Genomic DNA, 18,479 nt, shown 5'->3' with positions numbered 1-18,479 from the left:
CACACTCAGAGAGGTGAACGGTTTCTTCCCAGTGTGAACTCACTGGTGTATCAGTTAGTGGGATAACTGAGTGAATCCCTTCCCACACTCAGAGAGTTGAACAGTCTTTCCCCTGTGTGAGCTCGCTGGTGAATCAGCAGGTGGGATAACTGAGTGAATCCCTTCCCAAACTCAGAGAGTTGAACGGCCTCTCCCCATTGTGAACTCGCTGGTGTATCAGCAGGTGTGATAAGTGAATGAATCCCTTCCCACACTCAGAGAGGTGAACAGTCTCTCACCAGTGTGAACTAACTTGTGAAACTGCAGTTGTAATAACTGAGTGAATCCCTTCCCACACTCAGAGTGGTGAACGGCCTCTACCCAGTGTGACCTCGCTGGTGTATCAGCAGGTGGTATAACTGAGTGAATCCCTTCCCACACTCAGAGAGGTGAACGGCCTCTCCCCAGTGTGACTTCGCTGGTGTATCAGCAGGTGGATAATTGAGTGAATCTGTTCCCTCACTCAAAGAGGTGAACAGTCCCTCTCCAGTGTGAACTCACTGGTCTATCAGGAGGTTGGATAACTGAGTGAATCCCTTCCCACGCTCAGGGAGGTGAACAGTCTCTCCCCAGTGTGACCTCTCTGCTATATCAGCAGGTGGGATAACTGAGTGAATCCCATCCCACACTCAGAGAGGTGAACAGCCTCTCCCCAGTGTGAACTCGCTGGTGTATCAGCAGGTAGGATAACTGAGTGAATCCCTTCCCACACTCAGAGATGTGAACTGTCTCTCCCCAGTGTGACCTCGCTGGTGTATCAGCAGGTTTGATAACTGAGTGAATCCCTTCCCAAACTCAGTGAGGTGAACGGCATCTCCCCAGTGTGAACTCACTAGTGTATCAGCAGGTGAGATAACTGACTGAATCCCTTCCCACACTCAGAGAGGTGAACGGTCTCTCCCCAGTGTGAACTCGCTGGTGTATCATTAGGTGGGATAACTGAGTGAATCCCTTCCCACACTCAGAGAGGTGAACGGCCTCTTCCCAGTGTGAACTCACTGGTGTATCAGCAGGTGGGATAACTGAGTGAATCCCTTCCCACACTCAGAGAGGTGAACTGTCTCTCCCCAGTGTGAACTCGCTGGTGTATCAGTAGGTGGGATAACTGATTGAATCCCTTCCCACACTCAGAGAGGTGAACAGTCTCTCCCCTGTGTGACCTCGTTGGTGTACCAGCAGGTGGGATAACTGAGTGAATCTCTTCCCACACTCAGAGAGCTGAACAGTCTCTCCCCAGTGTGAACTCGCTGTTGTATTAGCAGGTGGGATAACTGAGTGAATCACTTCCCAAACTCAGAGAGTTGAACGGCCTCTCCCCATTGTGAACTCGCTGGTGTATCAGCAGGTGGGATAACTGAATGAATCCCTTCCCACACTCAGAGAGGTGAACAGTCTCTCACAGTGTGAACTCACTTGTGAATCTGCAGTTGTAATAACTGAGTGAATCCCTTCCCACACTCAGAGTGGTGTCCGGCCTCTCCCCAGTGTGAACTCACTAGTGTATCAGCAGGTGGGATAACTGACTGAATCCCTTCCCACACTCAGAGAGGTGAACTGTCTCTCCCCAGTATGAACTCGCTGGTGTATCAGTAGGTGGGATAACTGAGTGAATCCCTTCCCACACTCAGAGAGGTGAACGGCCTCTTCCCAGTGTGAACTCACTGGTGTATCAGCAGGTGGGATAACTGAGTGAATCACTTCACACACAAAGAGAGGTGAAAGGTCTCTCCCCAATGTGAACTCGCTGGTGTATCAGCAGGTGGGATAACTGAGTGAATCCCTTCCAACACTCAGAGAGGTGAACGGTCTCTCCCCAGTGTGAACTCGCTGGTGTATCAGTAGGTGGGATAACTGAGTGAATCTCTTCCCACACGCAGAGAGGTGGACGGTCTCTCCCCAGTGTGAACACACTGGTGTATCAGCAGGTGGGATAACTGAGTGAATCCTTTCCCACACTCAGAGAGATGAAAAATCATTCCCCAGAGTGAAATCACTGGTGTATCAGTAGGTGGGATAAGTGAATGAATCCCTCCCCACACTCAGAGAGGTGAACGGTTTCTTCCCAGTGTGAACTCACTGGTGTATCAGTTAGTGGGATAACTGAGTGAATCCCTTCCCACACTCAGAGAGTTGAACGGTCTCTCCCCAGTGTGAACTCACTGGTATATCAGTAGGTGGGATAACTGAGTGAATCCCTTCCCACACTCAGAGAGGTGAACGGTCTCTCCCCAGTGTGAACTCACTGGTATATCAGTAGGTGGGATAACTGAGTGAATCCCTTCCCACACTCAGAGAGGTGAACGGTCTCTCCTCAGTGTGAACTGACTGGTGTATCAGCAGGTGAGATAACTGAGTGAATCCCTTCCCACACTCAGGGAGGTGAACAGTCTTTCCCCTGTGTGAGCTCGCTGGTGAATCAGCAGGTGGGATAACTGAGTGAATCCCTTCCCAAACTCAGAGAGTTGAACGGCCTCTCCCCATTGTGAACTCGCTGGTGTATCAGCAGGTGGGATAAGTGAATGAATCCCTTCCCACACTCAGAGAGGTGAACAGTCTCTCACCAGTGTGAACTAACTTGTGAAACTGCAGTTGTAATAACTGAGTGAATCCCTTCCCACACTCAGAGTGGTGAACGGCCTCTACCCAGTGTGACCTCGCTGGTGTATCAGCAGGTGGTATAACTGAGTGAATCCCTTCCCACACTCAGAGAGGTGAACGGCCTCTCCCCAGTGTGACTTCGCTGGTGTATCAGCAGGTGGATAATTGAGTGAATCTGTTCCCTCACTCAAAGAGGTGAACAGTCCCTCTCCAGTGTGAACTCACTGGTCTATCAGGAGGTTGGATAACTGAGTGAATCCCTTCCCACGCTCAGGGAGGTGAACAGTCTCTCCCCAGTGTGACCTCTCTGCTATATCAGCAGGTGGGATAACTGAGTGAATCCCATCCCACACTCAGAGAGGTGAACAGCCTCTCCCCAGTGTGAACTCGCTGGTGTATCAGCAGGTAGGATAACTGAGTGAATCCCTTCCCACACTCAGAGATGTGAACTGTCTCTCCCCAGTGTGACCTCGCTGGTGGATCAGCAAGTAGGATAACTGAGTGAATCCTTTCCCACAATCAGAGAGCTGAACAGCCTCTCCCCAGTGTGACCTCGCTGGTGTATCAGCAGGTTTGATAACTGAGTGAATCCCTTCCCAAACTCAGTGAGGTGAACGGCATCTCCCCAGTGTGAACTCACTAGTGTATCAGCAGGTGAGATAACTGACTGAATCCCTTCCCACACTCAGAGAGGTGAACGGTCTCTCCCCAGTGTGAACTCGCTGGTGTATCATTAGGTGGGATAACTGAGTGAATCCCTTCCCACACTCAGAGAGGTGAACGGCCTCTTCCCAGCGTGAACTCACTGGTGTATCAGCAGGTGGGATAACTGAGTGAATCCCTTCCCACACTCAGAGAGGTGAACTGTCTCTCCCCAGTGTGAACTCGCTGGTGTATCAGTAGGTGGGATAACTGATTGAATCCCTTCCCACACTCAGAGAGGTGAACAGTCTCTCCCCTGTGTGACCTCGTTGGTGTACCAGCAGGTGGGATAACTGAGTGAATCTCTTCCCACACTCAGAGAGCTGAACAGTCTCTCCCCAGTGTGAACTCGCTGTTGTATTAGCAGGTGGGATAACTGAGTGAATCACTTCCCAAACTCAGAGAGTTGAACGGCCTCTCCCCATTGTGAACTCGCTGGTGTATCAGCAGGTGGGATAACTGAATGAATCCCTTCCCACACTCAGAGAGGTGAACAGTCTCTCACAGTGTGAACTCACTTGTGAATCTGCAGTTGTAATAACTGAGTGAATCCCTTCCCACACTCAGAGTGGTGTCCGGCCTCTCCCCAGTGTGAACTCACTAGTGTATCAGCAGGTGGGATAACTGACTGAATCCCTTCCCACACTCAGAGAGGTGAACTGTCTCTCCCCAGTATGAACTCGCTGGTGTATCAGTAGGTGGGATAACTGAGTGAATCCCTTCCCACACTCAGAGAGGTGAACGGCCTCTTCCCAGTGTGAACTCACTGGTGTATCAGCAGGTGGGATAACTGAGTGAATCACTTCACACACAAAGAGAGGTGAAAGGTCTCTCCCCAATGTGAACTCGCTGGTGTATCAGCAGGTGGGATAACTGAGTGAATCCCTTCCAACACTCAGAGAGGTGAACGGTCTCTCCCCAGTGTGAACTCGCTGGTGTATCAGTAGGTGGGATAACTGAGTGAATCTCTTCCCACACGCAGAGAGGTGGACGGTCTCTCCCCAGTGTGAACACACTGGTGTATCAGCAGGTGGGATAACTGAGTGAATCCTTTCCCACACTCAGAGAGATGAAAAATCATTCCCCAGAGTGAACTCACTGGTGTATCAGTAGGTGGGATAAGTGAATGAATCCCTCCCCACACTCAGAGAGGTGAACGGTCTCTCCCCAGTGTGAACTCGCTGGTGTATCAGTAGGTGGGATAACTGAGTGAATCTCTTCCCACACGCAGAGAGGTGGACGGTCTCTCCCCAGTGTGAACACACTGGTGTATCAGCAGGTGGGATAACTGAGTGAATCCTTTCCCACACTCAGAGAGATGAAAAATCATTCCCCAGAGTGAAATCACTGGTGTATCAGTAGGTGGGATAAGTGAATGAATCCCTCCCCACACTCAGAGAGGTGAACGGTTTCTTCCCAGTGTGAACTCACTGGTGTATCAGTTAGTGGGATAACTGAGTGAATCCCTTCCCACACTCAGAGAGTTGAACGGTCTCTCCCCAGTGTGAACTCACTGGTATATCAGTAGGTGGGATAACTGAGTGAATCCCTTCCCACACTCAGAGAGGTGAACGGTCTCTCCCCAGTGTGAACTCACTGGTATATCAGTAGGTGGGATAACTGAGTGAATCCCTTCCCACACTCAGAGAGGTGAACGGTCTCTCCTCAGTGTGAACTGACTGGTGTATCAGCAGGTGAGATAACTGAGTGAATCCCTTCCCACACTCAGGGAGGTGAACAGTCTTTCCCCTGTGTGAGCTCGCTGGTGAATCAGCAGGTGGGATAACTGAGTGAATCCCTTCCCAAACTCAGAGAGTTGAACGGCCTCTCCCCATTGTGAACTCGCTGGTGTATCAGCAGGTGGGATAAGTGAATGAATCCCTTCCCACACTCAGAGAGGTGAACAGTCTCTCACCAGTGTGAACTAACTTGTGAAACTGCAGTTGTAATAACTGAGTGAATCCCTTCCCACACTCAGAGTGGTGAACGGCCTCTACCCAGTGTGACCTCGCTGGTGTATCAGCAGGTGGTATAACTGAGTGAATCCCTTCCCACACTCAGAGAGGTGAACGGCCTCTCCCCAGTGTGACTTCGCTGGTGTATCAGCAGGTGGATAATTGAGTGAATCTGTTCCCTCACTCAAAGAGGTGAACAGTCCCTCTCCAGTGTGAACTCACTGGTCTATCAGGAGGTTGGATAACTGAGTGAATCCCTTCCCACGCTCAGGGAGGTGAACAGTCTCTCCCCAGTGTGACCTCTCTGCTATATCAGCAGGTGGGATAACTGAGTGAATCCCATCCCACACTCAGAGAGGTGAACAGCCTCTCCCCAGTGTGAACTCGCTGGTGTATCAGCAGGTAGGATAACTGAGTGAATCCCTTCCCACACTCAGAGATGTGAACTGTCTCTCCCCAGTGTGACCTCGCTGGTGGATCAGCAAGTAGGATAACTGAGTGAATCCTTTCCCACAATCAGAGAGCTGAACAGCCTCTCCCCAGTGTGACCTCGCTGGTGTATCAGCAGGTTTGATAACTGAGTGAATCCCTTCCCAAACTCAGTGAGGTGAACGGCATCTCCCCAGTGTGAACTCACTAGTGTATCAGCAGGTGAGATAACTGACTGAATCCCTTCCCACACTCAGAGAGGTGAACGGTCTCTCCCCAGTGTGAACTCGCTGGTGTATCATTAGGTGGGATAACTGAGTGAATCCCTTCCCACACTCAGAGAGGTGAACGGCCTCTTCCCAGTGTGAACTCACTGGTGTATCAGCAGGTGGGATAACTGAGTGAATCCCTTCCCACACTCAGAGAGGTGAACTGTCTCTCCCCAGTGTGAACTCGCTGGTGTATCAGTAGGTGGGATAACTGATTGAATCCCTTCCCACACTCAGAGAGGTGAACAGTCTCTCCCCTGTGTGACCTCGTTGGTGTACCAGCAGGTGGGATAACTGAGTGAATCTCTTCCCACACTCAGAGAGCTGAACAGTCTCTCCCCAGTGTGAACTCGCTGTTGTATTAGCAGGTGGGATAACTGAGTGAATCACTTCCCAAACTCAGAGAGTTGAACGGCCTCTCCCCATTGTGAACTCGCTGGTGTATCAGCAGGTGGGATAACTGAATGAATCCCTTCCCACACTCAGAGAGGTGAACAGTCTCTCACAGTGTGAACTCACTTGTGAATCTGCAGTTGTAATAACTGAGTGAATCCCTTCCCACACTCAGAGTGGTGTCCGGCCTCTCCCCAGTGTGAACTCACTAGTGTATCAGCAGGTGGGATAACTGACTGAATCCCTTCCCACACTCAGAGAGGTGAACTGTCTCTCCCCAGTATGAACTCGCTGGTGTATCAGTAGGTGGGATAACTGAGTGAATCCCTTCCCACACTCAGAGAGGTGAACGGCCTCTTCCCAGTGTGAACTCACTGGTGTATCAGCAGGTGGGATAACTGAGTGAATCACTTCACACACAAAGAGAGGTGAAAGGTCTCTCCCCAATGTGAACTCGCTGGTGTATCAGCAGGTGGGATAACTGAGTGAATCCCTTCCAACACTCAGAGAGGTGAACGGTCTCTCCCCAGTGTGAACTCGCTGGTGTATCAGTAGGTGGGATAACTGAGTGAATCTCTTCCCACACGCAGAGAGGTGGACGGTCTCTCCCCAGTGTGAACACACTGGTGTATCAGCAGGTGGGATAACTGAGTGAATCCTTTCCCACACTCAGAGAGATGAAAAATCATTCCCCAGAGTGAACTCACTGGTGTATCAGTAGGTGGGATAAGTGAATGAATCCCTCCCCACACTCAGAGAGGTGAACGGTTTCTTCCCAGTGTGAACTCACTGGTGTATCAGTTAGTGGGATAACTGAGTGAATCCCTTCCCACACTCAGAGAGTTGAACGGTCTCTCCCCAGTGTGAACTCACTGGTATATCAGTAGGTGGGATAACTGAGTGAATCCCTTCCCACACTCAGAGAGGTGAACGGTCTCTCCTCAGTGTGAACTGACTGGTGTATCAGCAGGTGAGATAACTGAGTGAATCCCTTCCCACACTCAGGGAGGTGAACAGTCTTTCCCCTGTGTGAGCTCGCTGGTGAATCAGCAGGTGGGATAACTGAGTGAATCCCTTCCCAAACTCAGAGAGTTGAACGGCCTCTCCCCATTGTGAACTCGCTGGTGTATCAGCAGGTGGGATAAGTGAATGAATCCCTTCCCACACTCAGAGAGGTGAACAGTCTCTCACCAGTGTGAACTAACTTGTGAAACTGCAGTTGTAATAACTGAGTGAATCCCTTCCCACACTCAGAGTGGTGAACGGCCTCTACCCAGTGTGACCTCGCTGGTGTATCAGCAGGTGGTATAACTGAGTGAATCCCTTCCCACACTCAGAGAGGTGAACGGCCTCTCCCCAGTGTGACTTCGCTGGTGTATCAGCAGGTGGATAATTGAGTGAATCTGTTCCCTCACTCAAAGAGGTGAACAGTCCCTCTCCAGTGTGAACTCACTGGTCTATCAGGAGGTTGGATAACTGAGTGAATCCCTTCCCACGCTCAGGGAGGTGAACAGTCTCTCCCCAGTGTGACCTCTCTGCTATATCAGCAGGTGGGATAACTGAGTGAATCCCATCCCACACTCAGAGAGGTGAACAGCCTTTCCCCAGTGTGAACTCGCTGGTGTATCAGCAGGTAGGATAACTGAGTGAATCCCTTCCCACACTCAGAGATGTGAACTGTCTCTCCCCAGTGTGACCTCGCTGGTGGATCAGCAAGTAGGATAACTGAGTGAATCCTTTCCCACAATCAGAGAGCTGAACAGCCTCTCCCCAGTGTGACCTCGCTGGTGTATCAGCAGGTTTGATAACTGAGTGAATCCCTTCCCAAACTCAGTGAGGTGAACGGCATCTCCCCAGTGTGAACTCACTAGTGTATCAGCAGGTGAGATAACTGACTGAATCCCTTCCCACACTCAGAGAGGTGAACGGTCTCTCCCCAGTGTGAACTCGCTGGTGTATCATTAGGTGGGATAACTGAGTGAATCCCTTCCCACACTCAGAGAGGTGAACGGCCTCTTCCCAGTGTGAACTCACTGGTGTATCAGCAGGTGGGATAACTGAGTGAATCCCTTCCCACACTCAGAGAGGTGAAAAGACTCTCCCCAGTGTGAACTCACTGGTGCATCAGGAGGTGGGATAACTGATTGAATCCCTTCCCACACTCAGAGAGGTGAACAGTCTCTCCCCTGTGTGACCTCGTTGGTGTACCAGCAGGTGGGATAACTGAGTGAATCTCTTCCCACACTCAGAGAGCTGAACAGTCTCTCCCCAGTGTGAACTCGCTGTTGTATTAGCAGGTGGGATAACTGAGTGAATCACTTCCCAAACTCAGAGAGTTGAACGGCCTCTCCCCATTGTGAACTCGCTGGTGTATCAGCAGGTGGGATAACTGAATGAATCCCTTCCCACACTCAGAGAGGTGAACAGTCTCTCACAGTGTGAACTCACTTGTGAATCTGCAGTTGTAATAACTGAGTGAATCCCTTCCCACACTCAGAGTGGTGTCCGGCCTCTCCCCAGTGTGAACTCACTAGTTTATCAGCAGGTGGGATAACTGACTGAATCCCTTCCCACACTCAGAGAGGTGAACTGTCTCTCCCCAGTGTGAACTCGCTGGTGTATCAGTAGGTGGGATAACTGAGTGAATCCCTTCCCACACTCAGAGAGGTGAACGGCCTCTTCCCAGTGTGAACTCACTGGTGTATCAGCAGGTGGGATAACTGAGTGAATCCCTTCCCACACTCAGAGAGATGAACGGTCCCTCCCCAGTGTGAACTCGCTGGTGTATCTGCAGATGGGATAACTGAGTGAATCCCTTCCCACACTCAGTGAGGTGAACAGTCTCTCCCCAATGTGAACTCGCTGGTATATCAGCAGGTGGGATAACTGAGTGAATCACTTCCCACACTCAGAGAGGTGAACGGACTCTCCTCAGTGTGAACTCACTGGTGTGTCAGCAGGTGAGATAACTGAGTGAATCCCTTCCCACGCTCAGGGAGGTGAACAGTCTCTCCCCAGTGTGACCTCGCTGGTATATCAGCAGGTGGGATAACTGAGTGAATCCATTCCCACACTCAGAGAGGTGAACAGCCACTCCCCATTGTCAACTCGCTGGTGTATCAGTAGTTGGGATAACTGAGTGAATCCCTTCCCACACTCAGAGAGGTGAAAGGTCTCTCCCCAGTGTGAACTCACTGGTGTATCAGTAGGTAGGATAACTGAGTGAATCCCTTTCCACACTCAGTGAGGTGAACAGTCTCTCCCCAATGTGAACTCGCTGGTATATCAGCAGGTGGGATAACTGAGTGAATCCCTTCCCACACTCAGAGAGGTGAACAGTCTCTCCCCAGTGTGAACTCACTGGTGTATCAGGAGGTGGGATAAATGAGTGAATCCCTTCCCACACTCAGAGAGGTGAACGGACTCTCCTCAGTGTGAACTCACTGGTGTATCAGCAGTTGAGATAACTGAGTGAATCCCTTCCCAAGCTCAGGGAGGTGAACAGTCTCTCCCCAGTGTGACCTCGTTGGTATATCAGCAGATGGGATAACTGAGTGAATCCCTTCCCACACTCAGAGAGGTGAACATTCTCTCACCAGTGTGAACTCACTTGAGAATCTGCAGTTGTAATAACTGAGTGAATCCCTTCCCACACTCAAAGAGTTGAACGGCCTCTCCCCAGTGTGAACTCGCTGGTGTATGAGCAGGAGGGGTAACTGAGTGAATCCCTTCCCACACTCAGAGAGGTGAACAGTCTCTCACCAGTGTGAACTCACTTGTGAATCTGCAGTTGTAATAACTGAGTGAATCCCTTCCCACACTCAGTGTGGTGAACGGCCTCTCCCCAGCGTGACCTCGCTGGTGTATCAGCAGGTGGGATAACTGAGTGAATCCCTTCCCACACTCAGAGAGGTGAACGGCCTCTCTCCAGTGTGACTTCGCTGGTGTATCAGCAGGTGAATAATTGAGTGAATCTGTTCCCTCACTCAGAGAGGTGAACAGTCTCTCCCCAGTGTGAACTCACTGGTCAATCAGGAGTTTGGATAACTGAGTGAATCCCTTCCCACGCTCAGGGAGGTGAACAGTCTCTCCCCAGTGTGACCTCGCCGCTATATCAGCAGGTGGGATAATGAGTGAATCCCATCCCACACTCAGAGAGGTGAACAGCCTCTCCCCAGTGTGAACTCGCTGGTGTATCAGTAGTTGGGATAACTGAGTTAATCCCTTCCCACACTCAGAGAGGTGAACGGTCTCTCCCCAGTGTGAACTCACTGGTGTATCAGTAGGTAGGATAACTGAGTGAATCCTTCCCACACTCAGAGAGGTGAACAGCCTCTCCCCAGTGTGAACTCACTGGTGTATCAGTAGGTAGGATAAGTGAGTGAATACCTTCCCACACTCAGAGAGGTGAACAGCCTCTCCCCAGTGTGAACTCGCTGGTGTATCAGCAGGTAGGATTACTGAGTGAATCCCTTCCCAGACTCAGAGATGTGAACTGTCTCTCCCCAGTGTGACCTCGCTGGTGGATCAGCAGGTAGGATAACTGAGTGAATCCCTTCCCACACTCAGAGAGGTGAACTGCCTCTCCCCAGTGTGAACTCGCTGGTGTATCAGTAGGTAGGATGAGTGAGTGAATACCTTCCCACACTCAGAGAGGTGAATAGCCTCTCCCCAGTGTGAACTCGCTGGTGTATCAGCAGGTAGGATAACTGAGTGAATCCCTTCCCACATTCAGAGAGGTGAACGGTCTCTCCCCAGTGTGAACTCGCTGGTATATCAGCAAGTAGGATAACTGAGTGAATCCCTTCCCACACTCAGAGAGGTGAACAGCCTCTCCCCAGTGTGAACTCACTGTTGTATCAGTAGGTGGGATAACTGAGTGAATCCCTTCCCACACTCAGTGAGGTGAACTGTCTCTCCCCAGTGTGAACTCACTGGTCTATCAGCAGGTGGGATAACTGAGTGAATCACTTCCCACACAAAGAGAGGTGAACGGTCTCTCCCCAGTCTGAACTCGCTGGTGTATCAGTAGGTGGGATAACTGAGTGAATCCCTTCCCACACTCAGAGATGTGAACGGCCTCTTCCCAGTGTGAACTCACTGGTGTATCAGTAGGTGGGATAACTGAGTGAATCCCTTCCCACACTCAGAGAGATGAACGGTCTCTCCCCAGTGTGAACTCGCTGGTGTATCTGCAGATGGGATAACTGAGTCAATCCCTTCCCACATTCAGTGAGGTGAACAGTCTCTCCCCAATGTGAACTCGCTGGTATATCAGCACGTGGGATAACTGAGTGAATCACTTCCCACACTCAGAGAGGTGAACAGCCTCTCCCCTGTGTGAACTCACTGGTGTATCAGTAGGTAGGATTAGTGAGTGAATCCCTTCCCACACTCAGAGAATGAACAGTCTCTCCCCAGTGTGAACTCACTGGTGTATCAGGAGGTGGGATAACTGAGGGAATCCCTTCCCACACTCAGAGAGGTGAACGGACTCTCCTCAGTGTGAACTCACTGGTGTATCAGCAGGTGAGATAACTGAGTGAATCCCTTCCCACGCTCAGGAAGGTGAACAGTCTCTCCCCAGTGTGACCTCGCTGGTATATCAGCAGGTGGGATAACTGAGTGAATCCCTTCCCACACTCAGAGAGATGAACGGTCTCTCCCCAGTATGAACTCGCTGGTGTATCAGCAGGTGGGATAACTGAGTGAATCCCTTCCCACACTCAGAGAGATGAACGGTCTCTCCCCAGTGTGAACTCGCTGGTGTATCTGCAGATGGGATAACTGAGTGAATCCCTTCCCACACTCAGTGAGGTGAACAGTCTCTCCCCAATGTGAACTCGCTGGTATATCAGCAGGTGGGATAACTGAGTGAATCACTTCCCACACTCAGAGAGGTGAACAGCCTCTCCCCTGTGTGAACTTACTGGTGTATCAGTAGGTAGGATTAGTGAGTGAATCCCTTCCCACACTCAGAGAGGTGAACAGTCTCTCCCCAGTGTGAACTCACTGGTGTGTCAGCACGTGAGATAACTGAGTGAATCCCTTCCCACGCTCAGGGAGGTGAACAGTCTCTCTCCAGTGTTACCTCGCTGGTATATCAGCAGGTGGGATAACTGAGTGAATCTCTTCCCACACTCAGAGAGGTGAACAGCCACTCCCCAGTGTCAACTCGCTGGTGTATCAGTAGTTGGGATAACTGAGTGAATCCCTTCCCACACTCAGAGAGGTGAAACGTCTCTCCCCAGTGTGAACTCACTGGTGTATCAGTAGGTAGGATAACTGAGTGAATCCCTTCCCACATTCAGAGAGAAGAACAGCCTTTCCCCAGTGTGAACTCACTGGTGTATCAGTAGGTCGGATAAGTGAGTGAATCCCTTCCCACACTCAGAGACTTGGACAGCCTCTCCCCAGTGTGAACTCGCTGGTGTATCAGCAGGTAGGATAACTGAGTGAATCCCTTCCCACACTCAGAGATATGAACTGTCTCTCCCCAGTGTGACCTCGCTGGTGGATCATCAGGTAGGATAACTGAGTGAATCCCTTCCCACACTCAGAGAGATGAACAGCCTCTCCCCAGTGTGACATCGCTGGTGTATCAGCAGGTTTGATAACTGAGTGAATCCCTTCCCAAACTCAGAGAGGTGAACGGCCTCTCCCCAGTGTGAACTCACTGGTGTATCAGCAGCTGGGATACCTGACTGAATCCCTTCCCACACTCAGAGAGGTGAACGGTCTCTCCCCAGTGTGAACTCGCTGGTGTATCAGTAGTTGGGATAACTGAGTGAATCCCTATCCACACTCAGAGAGGAGAACGGTCTCTCCCCAGTGTGAACTCACTGGTGTATCAGTAGGTAGGTTAACTGAGTGAATCCTTCCCACACTCAGAGACGTGAACAGCCTCTCCCCAGTGTGAACTCACTGGTGTATCAGTAGGTAGGATAACTGAGTGAATCCCATCCCACACTCAGAGAGATGAAAGGTCTCTCCCCAGTGTGAACTCGCTGGTGTATCTGCAGATGGGATAACTGAGTGAATCCCTTCCCACACTCAGTGAGGTGAACAGTCACTCCCCAATGTGAACTCGCTGGTATATCAGCAGGTGGGATAACTGAGTGAATCACTTCCCACACTCAGAGAGTTGAACAGCCTCTCCCCTGTGTTAACTCACTGGTGTATCAGTAGGTCGGATTAGTGAGTGAATCCCTTCCCACACTCAGAGAGGTGAACGGCCTCTCCCCAGTGTGAACTCACTGGTGTATCAGCAGGTCGGATAACTGAGTGAATCCCTTCCCACATTCAGAGAGGTGAACGTTCTCTCCCCAGTGTGAACTCGCTGGTGTATCAGCAGGTAGGATAACTGAGTGAATCCCTTCCCACACTCAGAGAGGTGAACAGCCTCTCCCCAGTGTGAACTCACTGGTGTATCAGTAGGTAGGATAAGTGAGTGAATCACTTCCCACACTCAGAGAGGTGAACAGCCTCTCCCCAGTGTGAACTCGCTGGTGTATCAGCAGGTAGGATAACTGAGTGAATCCCTTCCCACACTCAGAGATATGAACTGTCTCTCCCCAGTGTGACCTCGATGGTGGATCAGCAGGTAGGATAACTGAGTGAATCCCTTCCCACACTCAGAGAGATGAACAGCCTCTCCCCAGTGTGACCTCGCTGGTGTATCAGCAGTTTTGATAACTGAGTGAATGCCTTCCCACACTCAGAGAGGTGAACGGTCTCTCCCCAGTGTGATCTCACTGGTCTATCAGCAGGTGGGATAACTGAGTGAATCACTTCCCACACAAAGAGAGCTGAACAGCCTCTCCCCAGTGTGAACTCACTGGTGTATCAGCAGGTGGGATAACTGAGTGAATCCCTTCCCACACTCAGAGAGCTGAACGGCCTCTCCCCAGTGTGACCTCGCTAGTGTATCAGCAGGTGGGATAACTGAGTGAATGCCTTCCCACACTCAGAGAGGTGAACGGTCTCTCCCCAGTGTGAACTCACTGGTCTATCAGCAGGTGGGATAACTGAGTGAATCACTTCCCACACAAAGAGAGCTGAACGGTCTCTCCCCAGTGTGAACTCACTGGTGTATCAGCAGGTGGGATAACTGAGTGAATCCCTTCCCAGACTCAGAGAGATGAACGGTCTCACCCCAGTGTGACCTCGCTGGTGGAACGGCAGGTAGGATAACTGAGTGAATCCCTTCCCACACTCAGAGAGATGAACAGCCTCTCCCCAGTGTGACCTCGCTGGTGTATCAGCAGGTTTGATAACTGACTGAATCCCTTCCAAACACAGAGAGGTGAACGGCCTCTCCCCACTGTTATCTCACTGGTGTATCAGCAGGTGGGATAACTGAGTGAATCCCTTCCCACACTCAGAGAGGTGAACGGTCTCTCCCCATTGTGAACTCGCTGGTGTATCAGCAGGTAGGTTAACTGAGTTAATCCCTTCCCACACTCAGAGAGGTGAACAGCCTCTCCCCAGTGTGAACTCACTGTTGTATCAGTAGGTGGGATAACTGAGTGAATCCCTTCTCACACTCAGAGAGGTGAACGGCCTCTCCCCAGTGTGACCTCGCTAGTTTATAAGCAGGTGGGATAACTGAGTGAATCCCTTCCCACACTCAGAGAGGTGAACGGTCTCTCCCCAGTGTGAACTCACTGGTCTATCAGCAGGTGGGATAACTGAGTGAATCACTTCACACACAAAGAGAGGTGAAAGGTCTCTCCCCAATGTGAACTCGCTGGTGTATCAGCAGGTGGGATAACTGAGTGAATCCCTTCCAACACTCAGAGAGGTGAACGGCCTCTCCCCAGTGTGAACTCACTGGTGTATCAGCAGGTGGAATAACTGAGTGAATCCCTTCCCACAATCAGAGAGGTGAACGGTCTCTCCCCAGTGTGAACTCGCTGGTGTATCAGTAGGTGGGATAACTGAGTGAATCTCTTCCCACACGCAGAGAGGTGGACGGTCTCTCCCCAGTGTGAACACACTGGTGTATCAGCAGGTGGGATAACTGAGTGAATCCTTTCCCACACTCAGAGAGATGAAAAATCATTCCCCAGAGTGAACTCACTGGTGTATCAGTAGGTGGGATAAGTGAATGAATCCCTCCCCACACTCAGAGAGTTGAACGGTCTCTCCCCAGTGTGAACTCACTGGTATATCAGTAGGTGGGATAACTGAGTGAATCCCTTCCCACACTCAGAGAGGTGAACGGTCTCTCCTCAGTGTGAACTGACTGGTGTATCAGCAGGTGAGATAACTGAGTGAATCCCTTCCCACACTCAGGGAGGTGAACAGTCTTTCCCCTGTGTGAGCTCGCTGGTGAATCAGCAGGTGGGATAACTGAGTGAATCACTTCCCAAACTCAGAGAGTTGAACGGCCTCTCCCCATTGTGAACTCGCTGGTGTATCAGCAGGTGGGATAAGTGAATGAATCCCTTCCCACACTCAGAGAGGTGAACAGTCTCTCACCAGTGTGAACTAACTTGTGAATCTGCAGTTGTAATAACTGAGTGAATCCCTTCCCACACTCAGAGTGGTGAACGGCCTCTACCCAGTGTGACCTCGCTGGTGTATCAGCAGGTGGTATAACTGAGTGAATCCCTTCCCACACTCAGAGAGGTGAACGGCCTCTCCCCAGTGTGACTTCGCTGGTGTATCAGCAGGTGGATAATTGAGTGAATCTGTTCCCTCACTCAAAGAGGTGAACAGTCTCTCTCCAGTGTGAACTCACTGGTCTATCAGGAGGTTGGATAACTGAGTGAATCCCTTCCCACGCTCAGGGAGGTGAACAGTCTCTCCCCAGTGTGACCTCGCTGCTATATCAGCAGGTGAGATAACTGAGTGAATCCCATCCCACACTCAGAGAGGTGAACAGCCTCTCCCCAGTGTGAACTCGCTGGTGTATCAGCAGGTAGGATAACTGAGTGAATCCCTTCCCACACTCAGAGATGTGAACTGTCTCTCCCCAGTGTGACCTCGCTGGTGGATCAGCAAGTAGGATAACTGAGTGAATCCCTTCCCACACTCAGAGAGCTGAACAGCCTCTCCCCAGTGTGACCTCGCTGGTGTATCAGCAGGTTTGATAACTGAGTGAATCCCTTCCCAAACTCATTGAGGTGAACGGCATCTCCCCAGTGTGAACTCACTAGTGTATCAGCAGGTGAGATAACTGACTGAATCCCTTCCCACACTCAGAGAGGTGAACGGTCTCTCCCCAGTGTGAACTCGCTGGTGTATCATTAGGTGGGATAACTGAGTGAATCCCTTCACACACTCAGAGAGGTGAACGGCCTCTTCCCAGTGTGAACTCACTGGTGTATCAGCAGGTGGGATAACTGAGTGAATCCCTTCCCACACTCAGAGAGGTGAAAAGACTCTCCCCAGTGTGAACTCACTGGTGCATCAGGAGGTGGGATAACTGATTAAATCCCTTCCCACACTCAGAGAGGTGAACAGTCTCTCCCCTGTGTGACCTCGTTGGTGTACCAGCAGGTGGGATAACTGAGTGAATCTCTTCCCACACTCAGAGAGCTGAACAGTCTCTCCCCAGTGTGAACTCGCTGTTGTATTAGCAGGTGGGATAACTGAGTGAATCACTTCCCAAACTCAGAGAGTTGAACGGCCTCTCCCCATTGTGAACTCGCTGGTGTATCAGCAGGTGGGATAACTGAATGAATCCCTTCCCACACTCAGAGAGGTGAACAGTCTCTCACCAGTGTGAACTCACTTGTGAATCTGCAGTTGTAATAACTGAGTGAATCCCTTCCCACACTCAGAGTGGTGTCCGGCCTCTCCCCAGTGTGAACTCACTAGTATATCAGCAGGTGGGATAACTGACTGAATTCCTTCCCACACTCAGAGAGGTGAACTGTCTCTCCCCAGTGTGAACTCGCTGGTGTATCAGTAGGTGGGATAACTGAGTGAATCCCTTCCCACACTCAGAGAGGTGAACGGCCTCTTCCCAGTGTGAACTCACTGGTGTATCAGCAGGTGGGATAACTGAGTGAATCCCTTCCCACACTCAGAGAGATGAACGGTCCCTCCCCAGTGTGAACTCGCTGGTGTATCTGCAGATGGGATAACTGAGTGAATCCCTTCCCACACTCAGTGAGGTGAACAGTCTCTCCCCAATGTGAACTCGCTGGTATATCAGCAGGTGGGATAACTGAGTGAATCACTTCCCACACTCAGAGAGGTGAACGGACTCTCCTCAGTGTGAACTCACTGGTGTGTCAGCAGGTGAGATAACTGAGTGAATCCCTTCCCACGCTCAGGGAGGTGAACAGTCTCTCCCCAGTGTGACCTCGCTAGTATATCAGCAGGTGGGATAACTGAGTGAATCCCTTCCCACACTCAGAGAGGTGAACAGCCACTCCCCATTGTCAACTCGCTGGTGTATCAGTAGTTGGGATAACTGAGTGAATCCCTTCCCACACTCAGAGAGGTGAAAGGTCTCTCCCCAGTGTGAACTCACTGGTGTATCAGTAGGTAGGATAACTGAGTGAATCCCTTCCCACACTCAGAGAGGTGAACAGCCTTTCCCCAGTGTGAACTCACTGGTGTATCAGTAGGTAGGATAAGTGAGTGAATCCCTTCCCACACTCAGAGAGGTGAACAGCCTCTCCCCAGTGTGAACTCGCTGGTGTATCAGCAGGTAGGATAACTGAGTGAATCCCTTCCCACACTCAGAGATGTGAACTGTCTCTCCCCAGTGTGAACTCGCTGGTGGATCAGCAGGTAGGAGAACTGAGTGAATCCCTTCCCAAACTCAGAGAGATGAACAGCCTCTCCCCATTGTGACCTCGCTGGTGTATCAGCAGGTTTGATAACTGAGTGAATCCCTTCCCAAACTCAGAGAGGTGAACGGGCTCTCCCCAATGTGAACTCACTGGTGTATCAGCAGGTGGGATAACTGACTGAATCCCTTCCCACAATCAGAGAGGTGAACGGTCTCTCCCCAGTGTGAACTCACTGGTGTATCAGTAGGTAGGATAACTGAGTGAATCCTTCCCACACTCAGAGAGGTGAACAGCCTCTCCCCAGTGTGAACTCACTGGTGTATCAGTAGGTAGGATAAGTG

Source organism: Pristiophorus japonicus, unplaced genomic scaffold, assembly GCF_044704955.1.
Source record: "Pristiophorus japonicus isolate sPriJap1 unplaced genomic scaffold, sPriJap1.hap1 HAP1_SCAFFOLD_93, whole genome shotgun sequence".
NCBI classification, from domain to species: Eukaryota; Metazoa; Chordata; class Chondrichthyes; family Pristiophoridae; genus Pristiophorus; species Pristiophorus japonicus.
Note: the sequence above shows the minus strand (reverse complement) of the source record.